General features: G+C 43.4%; 1 protein-coding gene and 1 long non-coding RNA gene across 5 annotated transcripts in view; one reads left to right on the top strand and one right to left on the bottom strand.

Annotated features, from left to right (window-relative positions):
• Positions 1-24,676, top strand: part of NSMCE2 (NSE2 (MMS21) homolog, SMC5-SMC6 complex SUMO ligase) — a 194,886-nt gene that overhangs the window by 74,189 nt on the left and 96,021 nt on the right. The gene's annotated exons all lie outside the window — the stretch shown is intronic.
• On the bottom strand, positions 20,098-22,950 carry LOC128626751 (uncharacterized). Its single transcript, XR_008390799.1, has 3 exons — positions 22,866-22,950; positions 21,916-21,979; positions 20,098-20,167 (listed from the first exon to the last, which is right to left on the bottom strand). It is a non-coding gene; the product is annotated as an uncharacterized LOC128626751 (long non-coding RNA).

Raw genomic sequence — 24,676 nt, 5'->3', positions numbered from 1 at the left:
TGTGAGAACCGTTAGTCACAAAGATCGAGTCAAAAGCAAAGAAAGTATGTCAGAAACAAATGTAATACAGTGTGGTGAAGAGAGGACAGGAAAGCAGATTTTATCTGGGTGGCTCCCTGCCAGTCACTGGGTCACTTGGTCACTTGGTAGGGCCTTCCTGGAGCTGTACATCTGAGAAGATTCTGGGGCTGGGCTCAGGCCCAGCAGGGGCGGGTATGCGCGGGAAGGAGGCGGTGCAGACAGTGAGTGGTTACCAACCCTAGAATGCACACAGAACAGATACACTGTACTCATTTGAAGATGCGATTACTCTAAATGTGACATCCTTCAGTAGCACACATAAGTAGTAGTTACTTATGTCTCTTGGATATGACCAGGCATTGGACCCAGCTTCTTTGAACAGATCAGTTGGTCCCTGGGCACCAAGTGTCCTGTATATTTCAGACATGTTGTCTTCCCAGTTTACTTCTCAGGATTGTTACCAAGCTCTAATGAGATAGTGGGTCTTTGCAAACTCTAAAGTCTTACTTTAGATTTAAGTTACGATTGAGAAAGAGCTAGACCAGCATAGTGGAAAGAATATGAGCTTAGCAGCCGGAAGACTGGTTCAAGTCACTTAATGTGTAGCCCAGTCTTCCACTGTCACCCATTTGTCTAGTGCTCTTTCTTTGAGTCCCACAGATCAAGGCTGACTGAGGACGATACACTTCTAGACAAGATGACTGCAGTGGTGGTGATGGTAACTGAATCAGGGGACACTTTTACAGAAAAGAACTCCATTTTCCTGGGGAATAATCATGTTCTTACCAACCCAAGTTATGAAAGAAATAGTATCGTTTGGTTTGTGGCAGACATAACCAGGCTTTTTTTGGATAAAATTATTTTAATTTAAACAATGTTCAGGTAATATTCTCCCTTCCTTGCCTTTTTACTTAAGTTATCTCCACTGTTACAATTTTCTGCAGTTTTATCATCAGGGGAACTTACTGTGAATGGGCAGGCGCCTCTGTATAGACACTTTCTCAAGTCATCAAGCAACCTTTCTGGCACCCTGTACTCATTTTCCTTATTACATGGTTAGCAGGCATCAGAGGTTTTAGTGCAGGTCAGCAAGTCAGAAATTGAGGGCATTAGACAAGAATTGGTTCTTAGAAACCTTCAAAATATAAGGGCTTCGTTTGTGGTCAAAAATAGAATTGACTGTGAATCTGAGAGCTTTAGTATTAAAATAATCTTACTGTGATTTTGTTGATACTTTCAAATGTTAAGAATAAAGGAGAGCGTGTCTTTTTTAAATGCACATTTGCTGATCTGAAGATAGTCATAGACTTAACAGTATTCGTACAAAAAGTAGGGTGGGGCAAAAGTAGGTTTACAGTTCATATGGAAAATAATGCAGTAATTATAGTAATAAATGATAACACAAGAATAAACTGTTTTGCATATATGAGATATATAGAAAACTAGATAGGGAGATGTTTGAATCTATGAGTGAAACTTAGAAATCAATTTCAGTGACATTTGTATTTGATTATGTATACAGACATAGGAATTTACACTATAATTCTGTAATTGTATGAATTCACAAATTAACTGTGGACCTTCTCCTTTTTGCATGCCCCATCTAGCTCTCAAAACTGATACAAATAGGGCGTGGCCGTTCACTTCACCCAGGGATCCCGCTGAATCGGGCAGTTCCTTGGGAACACGGTGCCTTTCCTGCGCACTTTTCTGCTCCCAGCAGGTGGCTTTCCCTCTCCTTCCGCATCTATTCCGAGCCGCAGTGTAGCTCCACGAGGGCAGGCACCTGTGTTTTACTCGCCGCTGTAGTCCTTGACCTTCAGTGTGAGGTCTGGACACGCGGCATCTACAGTCCAGGGGCTCAGTGGTCACAAGAATTTTCAGAAGGACCTTCACAGCTTTGAGATCGCGTGTCCTGTCCGAAGGCGACCCCCGCCACCTGTCGTGCCAGTCCTGCTGTTGCCATGAGTGTGGACCCAGCACGGCCAGGTGTTCGGGGGCTTCTGGAAAACCCAGAAATCTAGCTGATTTACTAGATTTGTAAAATACTGTGCAGACACAACAGTTTGTGACCTTTGACTTTACCTTTTTATTATACCATTTTGAAGGCTTTGTTGTGCACCTAATGAGGGACAATGACATTATTTTGGTCAATTAATAGTAGATTATAATTTCTTTAGAAAAAGGGACGATTTTGCTTTCAAGATACCTCAAAGCAAGGCCATAGTGTGCATTTTACGTCATTTGGGAATGCACAGTAGCAGCCTCGTGGGTTCCGCAGAGAAGCAGATGGAGGTTGCCTGGCTCAGAGCGAGGTATGGGAGCCCCTAACCCAGATGCAGGTGGGCCCTAGGGAAGGTCATAGAGACGATGAGCACTGTTGCAGATTGGGAAGGGGTATGCGTATGTGAGTTCTGAAAGCTGGAAAAAAAGAGATGAGGAAGAAACAAAGGTGGTGCTAAGAAACAAAGAAACAAAGGAGGGAAAATGTTTGGCTGTGCCTGGAAATACGTTGAGTGCATTTAAACTGGGCCAAGCGTTGACCAGCCCGACTGGGTCATGATGTTCCACCTGTGAGTATCTCTGAATCCTAAGGCAGCGTGTCTGTCCACACACTGTGTGTTGCTGACTGGTGATTAACCAGCGCCCAGCATCCTTTAGGGCAGGCGTAAGTTCTTAACTCATCTCTACATTCCTTTGTTCCTCACATAAGCAGAGCCCAGGTTATATTCACAGAACAGAAGTAGTACCTACATAAAGAGAGTCAGAATCTACTTAAGGCAGTCTGATGCTAAAACTCCTTTTCCCTCCAATGGCACGCCATCAGTAAAGAAGAGAGGAAGAGGAGGAGGAAAACTGGTACTTACAGGGTTGGGATCTAAAATCAGCAGCAAAGGTCAACAACTTATATTGTCTTTGAAAATCCTTTAAATTGCTCAAAAAAGTGAACCTACCTGATTTTGTGTTATAACCCTTTTTACAGTGCCTACAGTAATATGCAGTTTAATAATGTAGTAGTGTCATGCTCAGGAATTGAGTATGGCTCCCTTAAATGTCACTGCCTAGAACACATAACCAAGCTTATGAAAAATTAGGTTTGCTGCCTCTTCTATAGACAGTGTTATCATCTCCGTGGCTCTCAGTTGGTCCTCATTTTACTCCTGATGTTGATGAAGCCATCACCACTTCCTTGCTGGAACATCATTAATTGTTGGGAAATGCTAAAAATCATAAATTTCCTGGCAGAGATTGACGTTTTCAGGCCAGATCGCATCCCTGTCCTGAGGACTTGTGCTCACTGAGTGAAATTTCTGTCTTGCGCAGAGTTTGTATTCTTTGTACGATCGTTTCTCTCCCTCTTCCTCCTCTCTGAGTCAGTATCTGTCCGGCCCTTTTCTGTGTCTCTTAGCTCTCTCTGCTTTCTTCAGGTTTTCTACCCCATATAGTTTTTCTTTCCCGCGTGTCTTTGTTTATATCAGTGAAGCTAAGTGGTGCCATTCAGGGAAGCGAAGTGATACTTCCGAGGTTACGAAGCTGGTGGCCAGGACACAGGAGGTTCCAGGGATGGGGTGGGGCATCCAGGGAGCTGTGACTGTCCTCCCTGGTCCGTTCTACTGAGTTGTAAGTTTTCAGAAATGTTTACATTTTAAAGCGGAGGGGGTACCAAATAAATAATAGAATTAGTGGTGAAAAAAGATCAATGTGTAAATTAGATCGACTCTGTCCCGTTGGAATTTCAGTCAAGGCCTTTCCATGGCGAGAAGTGAGCTTTTCTGTGTGCCCTTGATAGTGAGCTATGAAGTCGTCTGTTTCCTCAGCCCTCACCTCAGGTTTGCCCCGGTCCTTTTGGAAAGCAGCAGTCATCAGATAGTAGCCAGGCTTTGTGTGGTGCCTTGTCACGTGGTACTTCGTGGGCGCTTGTTGAATTAAGGAGGAACTACAGGCAGCGGTCGTCTGAGTGCCCACCAGAGCACGTGGTATGGTACTCACACTCTCCACATGCATTGTTGTCGATTTCTTACACCTCTAGGACTCTTGAGTGGTGAACGGTTTGTTTGGGTCTCCCACAGATCCGCACGGCTGTGCTCTGAGGACCCCGAGAGAACCTCTTGCTTGGTCACTTCTGTTCGGAGGTTGGATAGTAGGAATCCTGCCAGACATCATGTAGTAGCATCTTTGTGCTTCATCTCGCCTTCAGAGTAGCCCTAGAAAAACGTGTAGTCCCCTCTGATAGATAAAGGAGTGAGACTTATAAAAGGTTAAGTGATTTGCTCAAGATCACACAGTAAATAGAGGGAGACTCACAACTGGTCCTCCTGTTTCAGATCCTGTGGTTTTGGCAGTACTGAAATATTCAATAAATGGTACCTAAGAAAGTCACTTCCTGTGCGATCAGTTGCTATGTGATGTCAGAGAGAGGTGGGATGTTTGTTGCGCTGCACACTTAGAACAAATCTCATGAGCTCTGTCTCAAACATAGCAGCAGTAATCCCACACATACATCATCTCCTCTTCCCGACATCCGCGTGCTGGAGAGGAATGTGTGACAAGTGCAGGCTCTGTTATTAGCAGACTGCATCTCGGAGGGGACATATTTACCCACTGTCTCATAGTCAGGAGGTCACAAGGATAACAGATATGTTCCCGAGGAAAGGGGAAGCTTCAGAATGAGAGGTGGCTATAAGTAAAGATTTTAGGAAAGAAAGGTTCAGTTACCAAGGGAGAAATGAGTCGGCCGCAGGTTCAGACGCACACTGGGAGCTGCAGCCGTGTTGTGGGGGCTGATCTGGAGAGGGTGTGATGCCGTCCGTGCCCAGAAAGCGGCCTGAACCCAGAATGGGAGCCCAGATCCCAGTGTCCTGCAGACGGTCTGCATCGTACTTAAGGAAATAATCGTCTTGCCAAGTTATTAATTTCCAACCTTGGGAGGATTTAAGTTTCATCATTGTTATATGTATATTATGGATGCCTTTTTGTAGTTGATACCTCCCCCCCCCCATTTCCAGCCCCTGGCAACCAGTGTTGTGTATTTTTCTCCATAGTTCTAACTTTTCCATAAAATTGCATGCATGGAATCATAGAGCATGTAGACTCTTAAGTGGCTTCTTTCACTGAACAGAATGCTTTTGAGATTCATCCGTAGTGTTGCTGATGTCTTCTTCTTGTTGCACTGTGTTGCCCAGTGGTATCTCTTCCTGCGGATGAACACGTGCCAGAGCTTGCGTGTGCTGTCAGCAGCCGAAGGACAGTTCAGTTGTTTCCAGCTCGGGGTCATTATGAATAAAACGGTTATAAACAGTCATGGGCAGGTTTTTACGTGACCCTAAGTTTTAATTATCTTGGATAAATATCCAGGCTCATATGGTAAGTACGACATGTTTAACTCACAAGAGGTTGACAGACTGTGTTCTAGTATTGTTCTGCATTCCCAGCAGCAGTGCAGAGAGGGGTGGATGCTGTTCACCCTCAGCAGCCTGGGGTTACTTTGGTTGTGTTTGTAATTTCAGCCATTCTGATAAGTGCAGTGGCATCTCATTGTGAATTTCATTTACACTCTCCTGATGACCAGTGTGATGTTGAGCACGAACTTCCTTTTTAAGATTTAGAGTTTTCGTGTAATGTTCATGTTTTCCTACTTGTGTACTTCCTACATGTATTATTTAATTCATCGAGAAGCATTTAGATGCCCTCCGCAGTGCCCAGAACAGCACCTGGAGTGGAGCCAGGCTTCCCATGTGTTTGGGGAATGAATGAAGGGTGAGGAATGGGGGATTGAAACCTGGCGCCTGGCACTTTTCCCCGCAGCGGGCAGATATTCCACGGCAGGGTCTTTGGCCACATTCACCCCGGGGGTGAGAGGACGGAGCAAGGCCTTATGTCCCTTCCCAACAAGGCCGCTTGGGCAGACTCAGGTGCTCTCCGTTCAAGTGTGTGGTTGCCAGCTGGCTGGAGGTGTTCCCAGACTTTGTGGCAACCTTCCTTTCCCAGTGTCACCCTTGGGTGCTTACTGGTGGAAAGTACTTACTTTGTTTCCCTGGGAAGACACTATTCTTTGACTTCATTTCAGTTGTATAAAGCTAGAAACTTACAAGTCAGACTCCAGAACTTTTACTTCTTGCCTTAACGACCTTAACCTGTCTCTCTTGTTATGTCACCAAAGTAATTAAATTGACAGTGCTCTTACATTTCATAGGGTTTTGGAGTCATTAATGGCTTATATAGGTATATTTTTCTTCTGTATCAGATCTTTATTTTACATTTATCAAAAGCGGAAAAAAAATATTATTCCTCCAAAGAAACGTGTAAGAATTTTCAGCCAGTTAACAAGATGTGCTGTCCAGTCCCATTCCTAACACCCCTGCTATTCCCTGCCCTGTTTCTTTCCACAACTGCTCTGCTATTTGTCATTTTACCCTCAGCCCGTACTGTTTCCTGCTCCATACTTGCCCCCCGCTTTCTGCCAGTGACCGATCGATCATTCAGAAGCAAGGGTCTGGTCATGGTCACCCCCAGGTGGCCTTTCGGAGGCTCTCTCAGCCCCTGGATCCAGACACTTGCAGTCCCTGGCAAGAGCTGTTTTCTCCCACTTTCAGGCTTTCACGCTCGCCGGCCTCTCACGGAATGTTCTCGTACCCTCCCTCTCTTCTCTTGGTTAGGCGGGTTCATCCTTCCCAATTGTACTTTTGGGAATCAACTCTAATAAAATAAGCCGAAATGCAGATACAAAGGTATTTCTCAGTAAGACCCAATAGGAAAATTTGGAAATAATCAAGAAATTTATGAAAATTATTTATTAAAAAAGTGAAATGTTTAGAAATTGCCTTCTCACATAACATTACATTTTTAAAGCAGTGCAAATATTGCACATGTACTCTGGACACTGTTACTGAGTAAGGAGATTCTGTGAGCCATAAACAGAAGTACAAAAAGACACAGGACACGAGGACCAGCAGTAACCCAGTTAGATCAGCAGTGCGTGGCGGGTGAGATGACAAGGGTAAGTGGGACTGATTTATGGAGCTCTGTGTTGCCTTGATAGGACGTTTAATTAGTAAGTTATGGGAGCACGAAGTTTTTCATTAGGTGAGCCCTCTGATTAGATTCTAACTTTAAGAAGATAAATCCGGTTGTGGTACATGGAGTACATTGGGATGGAAAGAAGACTTGTTAAATGGCTTAGTCGGGTACTGATGACATCCTGAGTCACGACAGGGGGATTGGAAAAGAGAGAGTGGATGCCAGAGGTGGGGGGAGGTTACATCTTCAGGGCTTGTCAGCTCTTTTAAAACAATAGGCAAATAGGAAGTTGAAGATGGCCCTGAGATTTCTAGTTTGAGTAACTGGGGGAAAAGGTGATACCATTAAAAGTAGTAAGAAGTCTCATGGGAGACGTGGACTTTAGGTGGGGAGGGGGACTTGAACATCAAGTACACAGAATTGAAGGTGCCGGGTTTGGCTTAGATCTTCAGGGAATGGCTGGAAATGAGGGAAGCTTTGGTGCTTTGGTGAGAGACCACGGCTGATGAGAGGGAGAGAGGCTCCTGGTGTCCCCCCACGCGGTCGTTGGAGCTGTGGGAGAGTGGGTGGCCTGGCAGGGGAAGAGTCCAAGAGACTCAGAAGGAGAGGAAGACGAGGAGGAGCCGAAAGGAAGGCCTAGGTGGCTGGAAGGAGGACCAAGGGGCTTTCAGGCCAAACCGCAGGAAAGGGAGCGTGTGTTTTAGTACCATTTTCTTTTCCTAGAGTTGAATTTCCTATTACTAATGATGCACACGGTTTTCACTTCTAAACCAAAAATTACTCATATGCTTCACATTTCAAAATCCATGAATGAAATTCCATAATCTAAGGAGATTTGGAGGTGGTGGAATTAGCCATTGTTTTTGGGGGGGCGGTTCTACTCCTTGTTAGTGGTATTGATTTAAGCATTTGCTTCACTGCTTATTTTGACGCTTCCAGGTACAGGTATGTAAAGCCCTGAAGGCTGGAAAGTCATAGCCGACTTCAAGCAAGGAACACATTGTGTAGTTAAAAATTCTCAAGGTGCATAAGGGCCTAAGATGAAGTGTACTCATTTATTAGATAATAGGTTTTTAAAAATCAATCACAAAGCTATTTTTATGTAGAAATTGTGCTTTCATCATAATTAGAATTTTAAGATTATTTAAAATAAATATTAAACAGCAATGATTTTCATTGGCTAGAAAGTTCAAAACTGTCATGGAATAGAGACTAGTATCATGACACCTTGTAAATGTTCTGTTTCAGATTTAAGTGGTAATGAGTTTCCAGCTCTCCCTGTTAGCTTTTGTGGTGGAACAAACCACCCCAAAACTCAGTGACTTAAAGCCACCACCGTTCATTTGGCTCATGCTTCTGTGGAGCGGCCGTCTGGACCGGTTTGCCCGGGTGATTCTTCGGCTGGTCCAGCCAGGCTCACTCACACATTTGCAGTCAGCTGCCTGATTGGCGTTGGGCTTCTCAGTCTAGGCACCCTCCGTTGGGACAGTTGTTTCCCAGTCTGTGTGGTCTCGTTCAGGTTGTTCACAGAATGGCAGAAGGGAGATAAGAGCCTCGGCAGCAGGAGCAGAGAAGATCTCTTGAGGTCTCAGCTTGGAAATTACACAGTCTGACTTTCGCCAGACTTCAGTGGTCAGAGCCATCGCCAGGCAAATTCTGGGGGTGGCCAGGTTTTTTGTCTGCCCCGTTACCAGTTTCTAACTGCTGAGACAGCGCGGGCTGTGTGGGTGTTGTTAACTCCCTCCTGTTGTGCAGCCCATAAAAGCAAATGGTATTTGAAGTCATCGCCCATTTTTTGAGTCATCCGTTTGATCAGAGACATGTGTATTCAGATACGAAAGCGACTAAAGGGATCATTTAACATAAGTAAAACTGACCCACAACCAGGTGTCTGCCCCCGAGTGGCTGTTCTGTGCGTGGCCCTGGGCTAGGCATTCGGGCGCAGGGAGGGAAGCAACTCGCCGTGTTCTTTTCTCTGGGGAAGTTTCTGTTTTTTAAAAAGAGGCAAATTTGTATCTCTTCAGTCCGACAAGTATTATTACTGTGTCAAGGACTGGGCTTTAGTCAGAGGTAGTACACAGATGGCCATGACTTAGCCCTTTGAGTGGAGCGGAGAAATCAGTGTTTTAAATAACTGGAATTCAAAGCAAAAGAGCGCCACCGGAGAATATGAACTGTGTGCTAGTGAATGAGACGGACAGGAGGAGGCAGAGGATCAGCTGCCAGGACGTGGGATTTGTGTGAGGGAAAGTGCACTTCACTCGCATCAGGACTGCCCTCCAGTAACGTATTGATTGAAAGATAACAGAACAAATACTGTGTGTCCCTGCTGACAAGGAAATCTGAAACTAACAAAAGTAAGGAAACCCCCGTTGAGTAATGCTAACTGGTACTTTCTACAAGTATATCTGGATCTGTTTAAGAGCTAAGCTAATAGGAAGAAATTGGGGAATTTCCTTTCCTAAATCTGACAGGTAAATTTGCTTTTCAGACTTTCAGTTCTAGTTTGTCCTGTTTTAACAATTTAAACTATTTCCAGAAGAAGGATTGATTAAAATGAATTTTATTTACTGCTAGTTGAATAGCACAATATTTTAAGGTAAACTGTCAAAGTATTCAATCTATGTAGTTAAAAATAGAATATAACAATCATTTTTATTTAAGTAAATCAGAGACAGTACTTCACTGTTTAAATGCCATTTACAATACACAGTGAATCCCATTATCTAATTTATCTTGTTGTCTTTCCTATGAAAATAGTGGTACTTAAAGTGTATTGTCTAATTTGAATGTTACCATGTGATGAATTTTTATAGAACTCTTTGAGAGAAGCTTTCCTACTACTTCAGTTATTTTCAGTGATGGGACTTTTGAGAATTTGTAACTGCTTTTATTTCATTTATTTTAATAGCTAGAATGTGTATTCATTTCAAAGAGAATCACAAAGCTATTGTAAATTTAAAATGATCTACTATGAAAATATTTTGCAAAGTCCTATGCAAATAAGTGTAAGGGAGTATTCGTTATTCTGAGATTGGCCCTTATTCTTTCAGGGTCACTAGTAGGTCATAGGGTAGCTCTAGAGCCAGACTTTGTGGACTCAAGTCTGGGTCCAGTCTCTTACTGGCTGTGTCACTGTGGATTTTAAGGTTTAAAATGAACAAAGATCTCCGTGCCTCAGTTTCTGCATCTGTTAAAATGGGATGATAATAATGTACCTTCTTTACAGGGTGCCTGTGAAGATTAAGCGAGTTAATATGTGAGAGTGACTTAGCACAGTGTCTTGGCACTCACTGGATGCTGTGTAAGTGGCTGCCACCCTGGCCTTCAGCACCGCCGCTTACACCGCGTCCTGTAGAATGTACACGAGTCAGTTCCTCGGCGTGGAATTCCTCTTCTGTCTCCTGTGGCATTTTCCACAGAGAGCCCCTCGAGAATGAAGACTGGGTTTCTTTCATTGGTTTGCATGCTCGCAGCACCTAGCATAGTTCCTGGCTCATAATAGACATTTGATAAATGAATGGGTTGCATTATGTATCATACACATGACTTACTAAGAGAGAAGTGTGGGAAAGGAGTAGCATTCAGTGTCTGCATGATGTTAGTTTCTCCTTCTAGCCCACCCACCTTGTCTTTGCAGGCGAAAATGGCTTCCTCTTGGTCCTTTCTGTCCCCAGGCTGATTGCGCTCGGTTGCCTTCGGCGGGAACCCTTTGTTAGCCACGCCTGCATTAGATAGTCTCTTCCTTTCCGTAGCAGAGGGATAGAGCAGACAGATCTGTTTGAGTAAATAATATATCCATGTAGTATAAAATTCACAAAGTACGAAAGGCTGTGCGATGGAGAGTAAGGCCTTTGCCTCCGAGGGGGCAGTTAACTGCCGCTGTGTGTGTTGGTAGAAATGTGTGTGTGTGCATGTACAGGGGTGTGTGCTTGGACGGTGGCACATCAGGCACACTGTTCTGCTTTCCTTTTTCACTTAATGGACTTTGGATACTCTTCCGTATTAGTACATAGAGTGCTTCCTCATTTTTTTTAATGCTACATAGTAGCTTATAATTTTTAACCAGTCCTCTGATGATGGGGTTAATTGTTCTTTGTTATCAACACTGCTGCAATAACTATTCTTACACATACAAAATTCCACACAAGTTGACCTGTATCTGTAAGATAAGTGATGGTGAAATTGCTGCGTCAGAGCACCTGTGAATTTTTCAATTGTATTGTGGAGGACAAATTGCCCTCCATAAAGATTATATTCATTTAAACTCCTATCAAGAAGGTACAGGAGAGCCCGTTTTCTACACACTGGTCAATGCAAGTGTTATGAAACCTTTTGGCCTTTGCCCTTTGCACTTCCTAGGCAAGCTGCTCTTACTCTGTTTTATGTAGTTTGTTACCTTTGGAGTATTTCTGTCTATCTCCTTTACATTATCAGCTCTTTGAATAATCTGATATTTTCTTTTTTTTTTGAATAATCTGATATTTTCATTGACTTTATATTCCTTCACTTTAAAGAAGAGTTCTAGTCTGCAATGTTCTAGCCCACTGACATACACTTACCTTGTTAGAGATGCTAACACAAATTCACATGAAGACACCAGTAAGGGTCTGTGACTTGCTTCTGACAGCCCTAGATGGAGCCTTTCTGGGTGTGCTCTGCAGAGCTGGCTGAGTTAGGCAGGCGTAATCTCATAAAAGAGGTCATTCTTGGGTAATGAAGATGCTCAGGGACTTGGCTGAACTGGCAGGGAGGCCTCGCTCATAGCCAGGTGATAATGCGCACCTTTCCAGACAGCAAGGTGAGAATAGCAGAGTGGGCGGTGAAGTGGTTAATCACGCTGAAGTTGGAGGGAGTAGGATTCAGGTAAGTGGTTCGCTATCAAACCACTGAAAGGCATTGCCAACAGAAGAATTATTTTGACATCTCAGTTTGTAAATTTGGGATGGTTGATTAGGTGAAGTGACATAGTGGGGTAGACAGTACTGCCTCCCAGAATCTGAATAATGCCTTTATTAAGTGACTTATTTCCAGCTGCAGGCTATGAGAAGTCTGCTATATACCGTCTTACAGTTCCTTACACCCTCCACCCAACACGGGGCTGCAGAGGCGCGGGGTGACCAGGTGCTGGCCTGTGTTCTAATCACCCAGGTGTGTATTGTACCTGGTGTCCCTGGAGGAAAGGGTGCCTTCTTCTAGTTCATCTGCTAATTCAAGTGCTTGGGGCAGGCGGGCAGGCAGAGGCCGTGGCCCATTTACCTCATGTCATAGACTCAACGTGAAGAACATTCTCTAATCTGTTGAAAAAATCAGACTAGTCAGTGTGCAGTAATATTTTCTGATCTAAAAAATTGTATTTAGCAATAAAGGATAACAGATGATCATAGTTCAATTCCCTTTTCTAAAAGGAGACTAGGAAAGAAAAAAACTTACTTTGAAAAAATAGATGCCCTTCATAAAAAAGAAATCTTGGGCATTTGTGTTCTTTTTTCTTTTCAAGCTTTCATTCTCCGCCCTATGGTTTTCCCTTGGAGGACGCCAGAGCAGAATGAGTCAGGCCGTAGAAAAATGCCTCGTCCGTCTTCGCAGGGTCATCTCCCTTTTGATGGAGTACGGGAAACTAGTCCTGTTCTTAACTGCACTCTCACCTGGCCGACGGGTTGGCCATTCTGAACTGTGCCTGGAACGCCCATGCCATTCACAGGCCTCAGCTTCTCCCTGGTATTTCAGTAAAACAAGCCTGTGTAGGGGGCGATTTAGTGTCATAAGTAATAAAGTCTATGTAAAGCACTAGTGCTCCCCTTCTTTTCCCCCCTTCCAGATTAATTCTTGTATTTTATATTTAGGACACCCTGTGAATGTAGAATTGAGGTAGGAAGTTAGAAGGTAGAAAAAATTCTCCTCCTGGGAGCCTTATACAGAATCATTACACATCGAATAACAAGCTCTTTTATTTCTAGGTTTAAGAACTGTTTCGATATTATAATTTTGTGCCAGTGTCATTTCCGCACATTCTCTTCATGTGTCATTACTATTAGGCTGGGCTGGGCCTTACAGCAAAATAAATACAAGGTTGGTAGACAGAATTAGGGAACTGTATCAAGTTTGTGTACCAAGGTTTAGAGTGCCAAGGGTCAGCAGTAGGCCAGTCCCTTCCAGCCCGAGTATACACAAACAGTGAGGTCAAGACAAGTCATAGGTCAGAGTGAGGTGGACAGACTGGGAAGTAGTATTAGCATCCAGTGCCGTGGGAACAAGGGAATCCCAGAATCCGGCCTCTAGGATTAGGGCGAATGTGAGCGACCAAGAGACGAGGTCAGAGCTGACAGGAAAGGCCGTTGAGCAGTGGGAGCTGGGGTCCCGAGGTGACAGCCCGTGTCCGCTGTGATAATGCACAGAACAGTTTCGCTGCCTTAAAAAAATCTCATGCTCTAACAACTCACCCTCCCTGTCCTTGCTTCTGCTTAGACTTTAATATGTTCCTTCTGTGAAGGTTTACTGCCTGTGCTCCTCTAATCTGAAACGTTCAGGCCAAGATAACTAAGATCCCTGAACTATTGTATTAGTAGCATTAGTGAAATCAGTAATGGAAGGAGTCAGAAAGCAAGAAATTCTTATAAATTATTTATAGTCCCTTAGGCTTTCAGATCCTGAAAATTACCTGTATAAATAACATACAGATAACAAATGCAGAGCCTTTGTTAGACTGCATAGGTTTCAGATAAGGTGCTTGGTGGGTATACAAGTAGTGTATTCCATCCATTGATTCCATGAATGGATGAGTTATTGAACACCTACTACATGTGCTGGATTCTCTCCATGGAGTTAAAGATTCCACTGAAGCACGTTAAAGACTGTTTTAGGAGTCCTCACCTTTTGCACCCCAGGGCACCCCTTTCCCAGTTGTTCCCCAGGAGCCATGTGTCATGAAAGATGGCTCTGTTCTATCACCACACCTGTGGTGGGCTTTCCCAGTTTACTGAAAACACTGTTGCTGTGGGACCTCCATTAACATTTTGTTAGTGGAGCCCTGATGGTCCAGGGATCTTGACAGCCGGTCAGTGTTTTTCAGAGCACGGCTCATTCGATTGGGCTGGTCTGCGTGGCCGTCCGTGTGCCCGGTTTTGTCCTCACAGCTACACCGAGGTACTTCAAGTGGCTCTTTCCTCGTCTCTCCGCTGTGCTCAGATTACCATTTCTCTGTCTTCTCCAGTTGCTTGCTGACTTAGCCTTTTCCACTTGACTTCCTTTGTGCCAGTGACCACTGGGATGGAAGGTGAGGAGAAGGCTCCGGCCCTGCAGGAGGCCGTGCTGACCCACTGGGGCATGCGCCTCCCAACGTTCTGTTGGTTTACACATTCTCTATAACGTCAGCATGTGCAGTATATTATTGGCAAAACCTAACTGCTTTCTGTAACAGTGAATTATCAGTAGGAGTGCTAAGATTTGACATATCCTCTGAGGTGCATGTATCCTACGTGGAAAACCGGTACTGGAGTATCTAGCTTTAAGGTTTTTTACTGAGCAGCATACTTAACCACTGTATGTAATGACAACATAGGTCGTATAGATAATGCTGAGGGTGTTAACAGCTGCAAATTGACAGGTGGATTTTATCTGGGGAGCAGTCCTAGCATCTTTTTGGAAGTTAACGTGCTACTCAAATGTAAGAACACCATGTGCCTTTGCAGTCTGAATAGCATATTCTGAAAAGTTGAGATTTTTTCCATCTCAGTCTTACTCTATCCATTCATCTTCCATAACTGATATTTTTGAACACCTTCTGAGTGTTCACATTACCACATTCCCAGACTGATCACTCACTGCACGTGATGCTGTAAAGGATTCCATTTGGTATCAGTAATTCACATTTGCTGCTGTTTTTGCAAATTCTTAAGCATTTTAGTCCCCTCTGACATTTTAGTCACTATCAGAGAAATGTGAGTGGCTGTGACTTTTCACACAGGGCCACATAAAATCCGTGAACAACAGTGCACTGGAGGCACTTTAATGGTACACACCATTAAATGAATCATTAATAGTATATGCTGTAATATTTGCTTTTTGGATCTAGAGGGGCAGATAGATGGAAGGAGGTGGAAGAATAGCCAAAAATTGTGTATCATGTTTCCAGTGTTCCAAAGCCTGGATATAAATGAAGGATGAGCATTTCTACTTAATTTTTATCTGGCTGGCTTCCTGTGCCTAATGGCTACGTATATACCATAAACACCAGGAAGAAGCAACCATGGAAACACTTGTTTTCGTGTTGGGCTAAATTTACTCTGGGTTGAATATTAACACAGTGCCTGGCAGTACTTTAAAAGCAAAAATAGCTTAAGTGTGACTCACTCTGAGTCATTTACTGCTGGTGTTGCTACCCTGCCTTGAGCTTGACATTGAACAAGTTGGCAGCCTGTATTGCTACATTTTTTCTAGGAACTCTGAACACATTTCATTCTTGTGAATTCGCTTGTGCAATGATGTTAAATAGAGTAATATGTTTATTTTGTTTCAAAGTCAAATGAATTGGAGAATGGTGAAACAAGTATTTTTCTTGGGCTTTTTGGAAAAGCTAGATTCTCAGAATTCTCCTGTGGTTCAAAGACTTACTTTATTTTATAAAAAATTAATGAAATGTCATGGAGATTTTATTTTAGAGGGTTGGGCTTTTCTGATTGAAAACATTATATGGCCTGAAAATCATTGTCAAATGAGCTTAGTAATACTACCAAGTAGAATTCATTAATTTTCTGACATAACCTGACAAGAGGGACTGTGCCATTCAGAAAGCTTTTTCTTTTTCTTTCTTCTTCTTTTTTTAATGTGAGACATGCAACATAGCCTGCCTTATAGTTAAGTTGGCTATATGACTTACAAACTTCTCTCTTGTTAGTAAAGATGATATAATGAGAAGTTCATTGGTTTTGAAAGGAGACCAGACCCACCCACAGGATTTCTTATTGGCCCCTTCAGTGCACTGCATGCTTTTCCCTGAGCGACTGACCCATGGGGCTGCCGGGGGAGTGAGCAGTGTGCTGGCTGACTGCAGGAAAAACCTCTCTGAAGGGTCTGTGATCTCATCTGGGCCGGGGTCAGAAATGGCTGAGAGTCTCAAACTGTATACTTGAGGACGGCTTTCCCTTGATGTTGCAATCTTTATTTTAACATGTTTTTGTGTTTAGTTTTTGGAGTTGCCTAATAATATAATTTCAACTGAGGCTTAGTTTCAGCTCTTTTATTATAAACTGTTGGGAACATGGGTTTTTTAAAAATTTATTTAAAGGCGCTATCATTTTGCCTTAAGCTTAAGTGATTTGTAAAAAAGGAGTTCTCTGTGATAGCTAGCCTAGAGCCAAAAGGAGCCTAACCCAATGCTTGATATTATTTTGAAATTGTTTTACCATAAAATTCTTACATTAGAAGATGTAACTCTGGCAGAGAATTTCAACATAGTTGCATAAATTGTGTTTCATATTACAACTTGTTCTCTACTTGACTTCATTGAAATTAATAAAAGGACTCTTTCAGAAGGATCTGGTGAGTTAGCATCATTACTTTAAAAAAAATAAAGAACTTACTCATAATATATCCTCTGTTGCTAAGTTTTCAAAGTTAGCTATCTCAGCCACACCCAAAGTTCTTTCAGAAGACTGAAATCTACTTATTCATTTACTCTGGCTTAGAATTTTCTTCCCAATAAAGTAAAAAGTAAATGAGCTAAGACAGATTTGAATTTTCCGTGAGATATATGATGATTTCATGAAGAACTAACATTTGGAAGTTGACTTGTGGCCAAATCTTGAATGTAATACATAGTTCCTTATTCTGTGGCTAAAAAAGATCCTTTAAAGTTGGGCTTTCTGACTCGGGCCCTGTAGGTGCTAAAAACATCCCCAAGGTGCTTTTTATATCCAAAAAGGTACTGTCGCCCTGCCCTGGATCAAGAGGAGAGAAGGCCAGTCCAGCCGCAGCATCCCCTCTGCTGTGGTCATGAGGACCCTCACTGCTAGTGGTGGAGGCGTATGAATGAACCATTTGGCTTAAAAATCTGCTCTGCAAGATTGTTAACCAAGCCTGTTCAGGCTGTATGCCCGGGGGCTGGTCTAAAAGGGCTTCAGCCTGGCCCAGTAGCTGCTGGGTTGCTGTAGTTATGCAGCTGTGTTTAGTCCACGGAAATGTATTAAGATAACAAGGTCTTCATGCAGGGTCTAGCATAAAGTAGGCATTCAATAAAAGCTCGTGAAATCTGAATTTATTTATAGGATAAATACTACAAGTGCTCACCTTATTTGGTTTGCAAGCTTTGTTCTTTTCCTTTCAAACATTTATTGAGCTCTTATTATATGCCTGAAACTAAGATATTTGAGACAGAAATGCTAATAAGCCTTCAAGAAGTACGTTCTTAACTTGGGCAGATATGCAGATTATTAAAGACACTAATCATATGCTTTTTTAAAAAGTCTAGGCACAAGGGTGTCATGATCTTGCAGTGGTAACACTGTTTTTAAACCAGCAGCAGCTCCTGAGTGCTCACTGTATCAGTTCGGTCAAGGTGCTGTGAGCTGGCTGGTGGGATCTTCCCCATTTCACAAAGGAGCACATTGAGGCTCACCGAGGATGAGCAATTGGCCTAACTTTATAATCATGATTCAAACCCAGGAAACCTGGCTGCAGAATCCATGCCCTTGACCATGACGTAAACTGCCTCCTGTTGACTGGCTTCGTTGAGGCTAAAGAAAGAACTCTTAGAAGGAGGAGAAGGTGGAAAGTCAGCACCCTGGTAACTGTGATCTCAGTTGTGGGGCATTTGATTTCTTTTTTTTTTTTTTAACGAGGGATTATTTTGATGTACCTTTGCTAAACTCTGTGTTGCTGAACAAAGCGTCTTCTGCAGTGGGCTGTTGCCGAGGGTGGTTTACCCCGTCTGCAGCACGTCTTTCTCAGGCTGCCATACTCATCCCCAAACTGTGCCGAGTCTGAGGGCTTCCTGTTGTCACATGTTACCCCACAGGCGACCGTCGGCTTGCTCCGCCCTGCGGAGAACCCCATGAGGGCACAGGGCCTGGAACCCTGTCACCCCGGGCCGCCCCCTTTCACCCTGGGACTCCTTTACCCTCCGCCACCTCTTCCCGTCCTTCGCCCTCCATCCTCCTCGTGCCCAGCCGTCCCTTTCCGACAGTCAGCCCTGCTGCCCCGTGTCTCTGAGCCCTGCAGGTCTTGTTTCCCTCCGGGATTGGTCCAGGTGTGTGGGAGCTCCGGGTGGGAGATGTGCTGTGATCAGCTCGGCCCATTCCCCTTAGAGGCAGGGGCGAAAGGTACAGGGAGCCAGGGACACTCTCAGGGGGTCCTCTCTACTTCATTTGGTTCGTATCGTGCCTTGGGGCACATTTATTGACCAAGGTGCTTCCTATTTATTTCTCGATACAGTTTTACAAGAAAGTGCTTTCTCTGGACATGGGAACACGTGATACTTGTTCGCCGAACAGAGTGGTCTTCAAGGGCATATCAGTTTTCACTTCAGGCAGCACAGCTTCGGGCAGTTGTGGACACATCCTGTCCTGCCTGGTGGGTGTCAAGGAACGCACTCAGGATGAGTGCATTTCCTGGTCCACTGTTAGCCTTGTCTTATTCTTCCAGTGGCGATGTCCACAAGATGAATTAATTAACAGACTTGTTTCCGTTGACTCGAAGCGGATCATCGGGTCTCTGAAGTTGTCCTCACTTAGCACCCACAGGTGTAACACTGAGTAATTATTTACACTTTTGATCCAGTACGGCCATTGTATTTATTTGTAAAAAAGAATGCATAGGACTTCCTTCAAGGAAACCAAAAGCAAGCATTTAGTCTCGAGCTTTCCATGGCCGATTTAACTGGCACCCTGGGATGTGCTGTGGAAACAAGCGCGTTTCCCCCCTGAGGACATCACGGCTTTTGACTAAGTATTCTCGTGGCCCTGTCTTTGTGTGGACTTTCTTTTAAACATGTCCAATCTGACATTTTAAAATAACATTTCATAAACTCGCCAGAAAGGGAAGGTGACCATACAGTTATCAGATGGTAAATTCCCATCATGGGACCTTCGCGTGGCTCGTTTGTAACTGAAGACAGTGAATCCTTTGTAACTGAAGACAGTGCAGATGAGGACAGGGGATGGCCAGGAGCAGAAAGTAGAGAGGTGAACAGCTGCTCCCTCTGCGCTGTGCCCCCTCGTGTCTGTAGCCAGGACCAGTTCCAGCTCTCACACCGATGCCCCGGGGGCCGGGGGCGGGCAGGTTGGCGGGCCCGTCTGAGCCTTGCAGGCCATTCCAGATCAGTGCTTTCCTAGGTTTTCACTTCCCAGCTCCCAAGGAAGGGTTGTCGGAGAGCGGGTGGGACGTTTATGAATAAAAATGGTTTGGGAAGGGGTAGACAAGAGAGAAAATCAGGGAATAAGCACAAATGGGGGGGAAAATTGGGGGAAGAAGACAGTGGAGAGGAAGAGACAGCTTTCCCTGTCCCCCTCACTCTTCCCCATTTGGCAATCTGGTTATTTCTGCTTTCTCCCTTAGCTTCCTCTTTCTGCTGCCCCTTCCATGGCACTGCCCTTCAAAGTTTGTTCTCTCTTCCCTCTCTCTCACCTTTCCCTGCACCATTTTCCTTTGGTGGCCCTGCGCTTCTTTGCAGAGGGTCCCCCGGTGAGCGGCGCATCCACAGCCATGGCTGGACAGTCTGAAACACCTGCGGTCACTCTGCGTCAGTTGTAGAATCAGCCTTTACTGCCCAGCAAGCTTACCTGGACTTTCCAGGTTCCCTTCAAGTCAAAATGACCTCCGCACTCATCCCTGTCTGTGTTCCCATCGGGTGGACAGTCCCCAGATCCAGGAGACAGGAGACAGAAGACCTGCGGTGTCCCAGACATGGTGATAGCCATTTCATGAATGGCAGTCCTATTGGTTCTGCAAGTGGACCATGAGAAAGGGGAGGGATTTTCTCTGATTTGCGGAGAGAGAGTAGCTGTGGCTCAGAGGAGACAATTCACACAACTGACATGTGGTTGAGCTGAAAGCCAGCCGAGTCCTTCCCGAACCTCCGGAGCTGGCGCTTTGCTCCCTACCAAATCGCAAGTCAGACGTGTGCTCACTCTGCCTGTTTGATAATTAAGGAAAAATATGTCTTAATATTTTTTTCTAAACTAAAGCATTAGTTCTCAGTTTTGAATGATGTCTATTCTCTATTAATATTTACTCACTGGTATTCTATTAGTGGATAAGAATTGATATAAAATTTTTAAAATCAGTTTAATAGGTTAAAAATAATATTTTGTTGTATGTACTCAGTCTGAAGTATCAAAATGCATCATTTTCATTCATTTCTTTGTTATTTTAATTTATGTATTATAAATGTTAAATAATGGTATATTTTTCAGGTAGGAGTTTTTTTTCTAAAAGTTACTTCAAATGTTGAAACAAGTGGTGTTTTTTTTCTGGTAAAAATTTACTTCTTTTGAAAATGTTTTGATACATTTATTTATTCAATCAGCAGACATTTATTAAATCCCTTCCAGTACAAGTTGTTAATTGCTGAGAATAACAAAAGAAGAAAAGCATGCTTTCTTCTGTCAAGAAACTTATAATTCATGCAGGTAACATATATGTAAGCCTAATTATATATTTAATATAAATATAGTAATACTATAACACGAGAAATTAACACTGAAGTGAAGGTGCAAGCTGCGTGCAGGGAGAACACAGAGAAAAAGTGGTTCGTTCCGATCAGTGGATAGAGGGAGGACTTCCTGTAGGAGTCGACATTTGAGCTGGGCCCTGAGGCCTGGTTACAGTTTCACTTGGAGGAGGTAGTAAGTGCAGGTGAGGCCGAGGGTGTAGTATGATCAGAGCCACAGAGGGGTGAGAGTACATGTCGTGTTTGAGGAGAGCAACGTTCCAGAGGGGTGGTGTGTAATGGGCCAGGATTGTGGTGGGGCCGGTGCAAGGCAAGCGAGGCAGAGGACACTTGTAGCAGAGCAAGAAGGGGTCAGAAACTTACTGATCAACTCCTGTGTGCCTGGCTCTGTGCCAAGTTCCTTCTCCTATATAATCTCATTTGATTCCTGTAACAGTTTTGTGAGCGATTAATTTCGTCACTCAAAGGTGGAAATAAAAGCTCAGAAAGCCTAAGTAATTCTCCCCCAAATCACAAAGCTTGTAAAAGTCAAGCCTAGGCCTGAAGTTCACACCTCCCTGCGGCCTTCCGTATTTTCCTAGGTTGAGCTAAAAGAGGCCCAGAAGAAGTATAGTAAAGTGTCTGGGTAATTTTGTAGGTAGTGCTGCTTTTTGGTAAGTGATACCTGACTAGTGAGGATACTTCTGGTGGCAGAGTAAAGGATGAGTTGGAAAAAGATGCTGCAAGAAGTGAGACGAGGTAGAAGACTAGGCTGAAAGCCAGGCAAGGCATAGGGAACCCGAGCTACTGCACCGCTGGGGGGCTTGCAGAGGAAAAGTGGAGAAAGAGACTGAAAGGCTTTGAGCTCTTAGTGTAGACTGATGGTCTGAAAACAGTGAGGAAGCCCAGGGTGGGTTCATAGTCTTAACTTTTTAAAAAAATCACACACCGTTAATAGCTAAAATTGAGCATGTACCCAGTACAAAAGTGTTAATATTTTAACCTCCTTCCCAGTGGATTTTCTTGTGCATACCCAGTTTGGAGGTCACTGGAATTAAGAAGGATGAGTGTTCGGGAGGTTGGGGGGAGGAAAGGGCAGACGCGAAGTTGAGTTTGGCTTTGGCCATAACTGATTTCAAGATGCTTAAAGGACCACAGTGGTTTGAAGATGCCTCATGCAAAGTCTCAAGTGAGTATTTAGGGTCATAGAAGGAAAATGATACCAGACTTACGTTCTGGTGGAATTCAGCTTTGTCCTCAAAATAGAGTGCAGTATTTTTTTCCCATCTCTTCTTTCTGTATAATTATGAATTAAAAAGGAGTCTGTTTTATATTATTTTTAGCTCATATCTTGATTGTTTCAGTGTTTTATCACTTGCTTTTCAACTAAATATTTACAAATTTTTGGAAATGTTATTTGCGGTGGTCTAAATTAAAGGGTGAGTGTTCCTAAAATAGATCTTTTGTGTATTCTAAAACAGGAAGACCTTTTTGAAGACCTGGTGGATTGTGGTTTATTGACTTATTCAGACTCGTTTAGACTATTATTCAAAGGTATCAAGCCTAAACGTGTCTGCCAAACAAAGAGATTCATCCAAAGAGCAGAATGTCTTCATAAATGGCTTATGCTTTTTAGTAACTTTCTCCAAAGTGTAATTCTCGCTTCCTTCTGGCCAATCCTTTGTTACTAAATTGATACTTACAAAACTTAGCCCAGAAGATTTTCAGTGTAACTAAGACCCTACAATTATGTGATTAAAGGCACAGACACTAGTTGGTGTTTTGGGTTGGTTCAGCTTGGTTTGATTTTAAATAAGATTACTATTTTTTTCAACCTTCAGCCAACAAAATCTTTCATCATTGATATTCAGAGCATATTTCCCTTTGGGAAAGTAGGGATGGGAAACAGGTATAGTTCCTCCAAATCTGGTAAAGTCCAGTTAACTGTCTTTCTTTTGTATATTTTCCATTCAGTGTCCATATCAATACCCTAGATGAATATTTATTGAATACCCAATGAATAGCAGTACTGTGGTAAGCTGATCACGTGGTGATGTGGAAAAACACATATTATTTTTTATGGCTTAATGGATAAAAGGCACACATAACTTACCAGACTAGGACAACTTCACAAAATGAGTCTTTGGTGACATGGAGCAAAGTGGATTCTCAAAACAAGTACCTGAAAATGGAAGCCGTCCCGATGAAGGAAGTGGCAAAGCCAAATCTAGCCCATGGCTCTCTCTGACCGGTCCCGTCTTCCCCGGACAGCAGGGGGCAGCAGCAGGAGCCCTCAGAACTCTGGAGTCACTCCCCTGCCTGTGCTAGTTCTTCCCCTCAGTGAGTCTGCACCGAGTGGGTGCAGCTGCCCTGGGTGGACAGCAGATTGTCGAGATGGAGGGTTGAACAAAGTCAGTGTGGATGGATGGTGAATAAAAATGACAGCATCTCATTTCACATCTAGCACCTTATCCTGTTCTCTTGCTTTCTAAGTCTTTACTCTAGAGGACAAATATTTGGGACTGTGAGTCATGGAATAATAAACTTTACAGTCTCAGGATGTTTATAGTTGTTTTACAGGTAGTAGCAGGATGAGCCCATAGGAAGTGCTGTGCCGCATAATGGGGATTAGTACATGTGAATGAATGATTGCTGACATCCCTTGGAGAAAACAACTTGTTTTCATAGCTTATCAGTGAGTTCACAGTCTATTGCTGTTTTGTATTTGGCCAGTGTGCAACAGATCGGCTAATGCAAGGGCAAAGTGATTAGAGCGTTGTAAGACCTCTGCCCTAGTTCTGCCACTTCAATACTGACATGTCCTCAGAGGCCAGCCTCGTTAAAGCCTGTCTTGTGCCCTGGAACAGAGTTTGTGTTTTCTTTTGGGAACTCTGCATGATAGAACTCTGGCCATAGTCATCATAGTACTTTTGCACAATGTAGTTTGCAACCCACTAGTCAATAATGAAATCGTTGTAAGAGGTTGTCACCAACATTTTACTAAAAATGAAAAGGTTACTGAATAGGGTACGTTAGAAAAAACCACAGTGTACCGTGGTTTTTTACAGGTAGTAGCAGGATGAGCCTATGGGAAGTACCGTGGCCAGGAGGCTCAGGTGGTTAGAGCGTCATCCTGAGAGGCCAAGGTTGAGGGTTTGATTCCGTGGTCAGGGCACCTGCAAGAACCAACCAATGAATGCGTAAATAAGTAAAACAGCAAATCAGGGTGTGTGTGTGTCTGTCTGTCTGTCTCCCCCTCTCTCCCTTCCTCTATCTAAAAATCCATATTTATTTAAAAAGAAAGAAAGGAAATACCACAGTGTGCATCATGCACAGGAAGAGAATTGTTTCATGAAACATTTGTTTCACTTAAACATTTTTATGTATACTGGGTGGAAATGTAAAATATATTTCTTACTGTAGGTCATGGTTAAAGGTTTTTGAAAAACACTTCATTGTAACATGAGATCATACCATATAGTTAATTATCAGTTCATAAACTTCTACTGGACTACACACCCCTTGAAAGAAGGAATTGATTTTGTCTCTTAATTCCTAATACCAAGGTCAGAACTGAATGACACATGCTATATATTCAGTTTGTTTGTGGAATGAAAATGAAATGAAAGTCACTTCATTTCTCTGGGCCTTGTGCTCCTTTTTCATGAAGTAGAGTGCTGACCACGGTGTCCCGCAGTGTTGCTGCGAAGATCAGTGGAGATAATGGCTGTGGAAGGTCTCTGTGTATGGATTATGGCCGGTCAGATGTTTGTTATTACTGTTGGGCACGTGCACCTCAGGAACTCTGGAAATCATGACTCAGTGTTCTGAAGATGCTGTTTATTGCACCCCTGTTAATAGTACTGAGGTGCCCCTTTTTAGGTACTGAGTTAGGAGGCAATCCTGAAAAATTAGGTTTGTGCCTTTTAAAATTTTTTTATTATGGACATTTCAACATACAAAGTAGGGCCAGTGGAAGATGAACTTCTGTGT

The sequence above is a fragment of the Artibeus jamaicensis genome, unplaced genomic scaffold (genome assembly GCF_021234435.1).
Source record: "Artibeus jamaicensis isolate MK-2021 breed Jamaican fruit bat unplaced genomic scaffold, CSHL_Jam_final scaffold_916, whole genome shotgun sequence".
NCBI lineage: Eukaryota > Metazoa > Chordata > Mammalia > Chiroptera > Phyllostomidae > Artibeus > Artibeus jamaicensis.
This window is presented reverse-complemented; position numbering and strand designations above follow the sequence as displayed.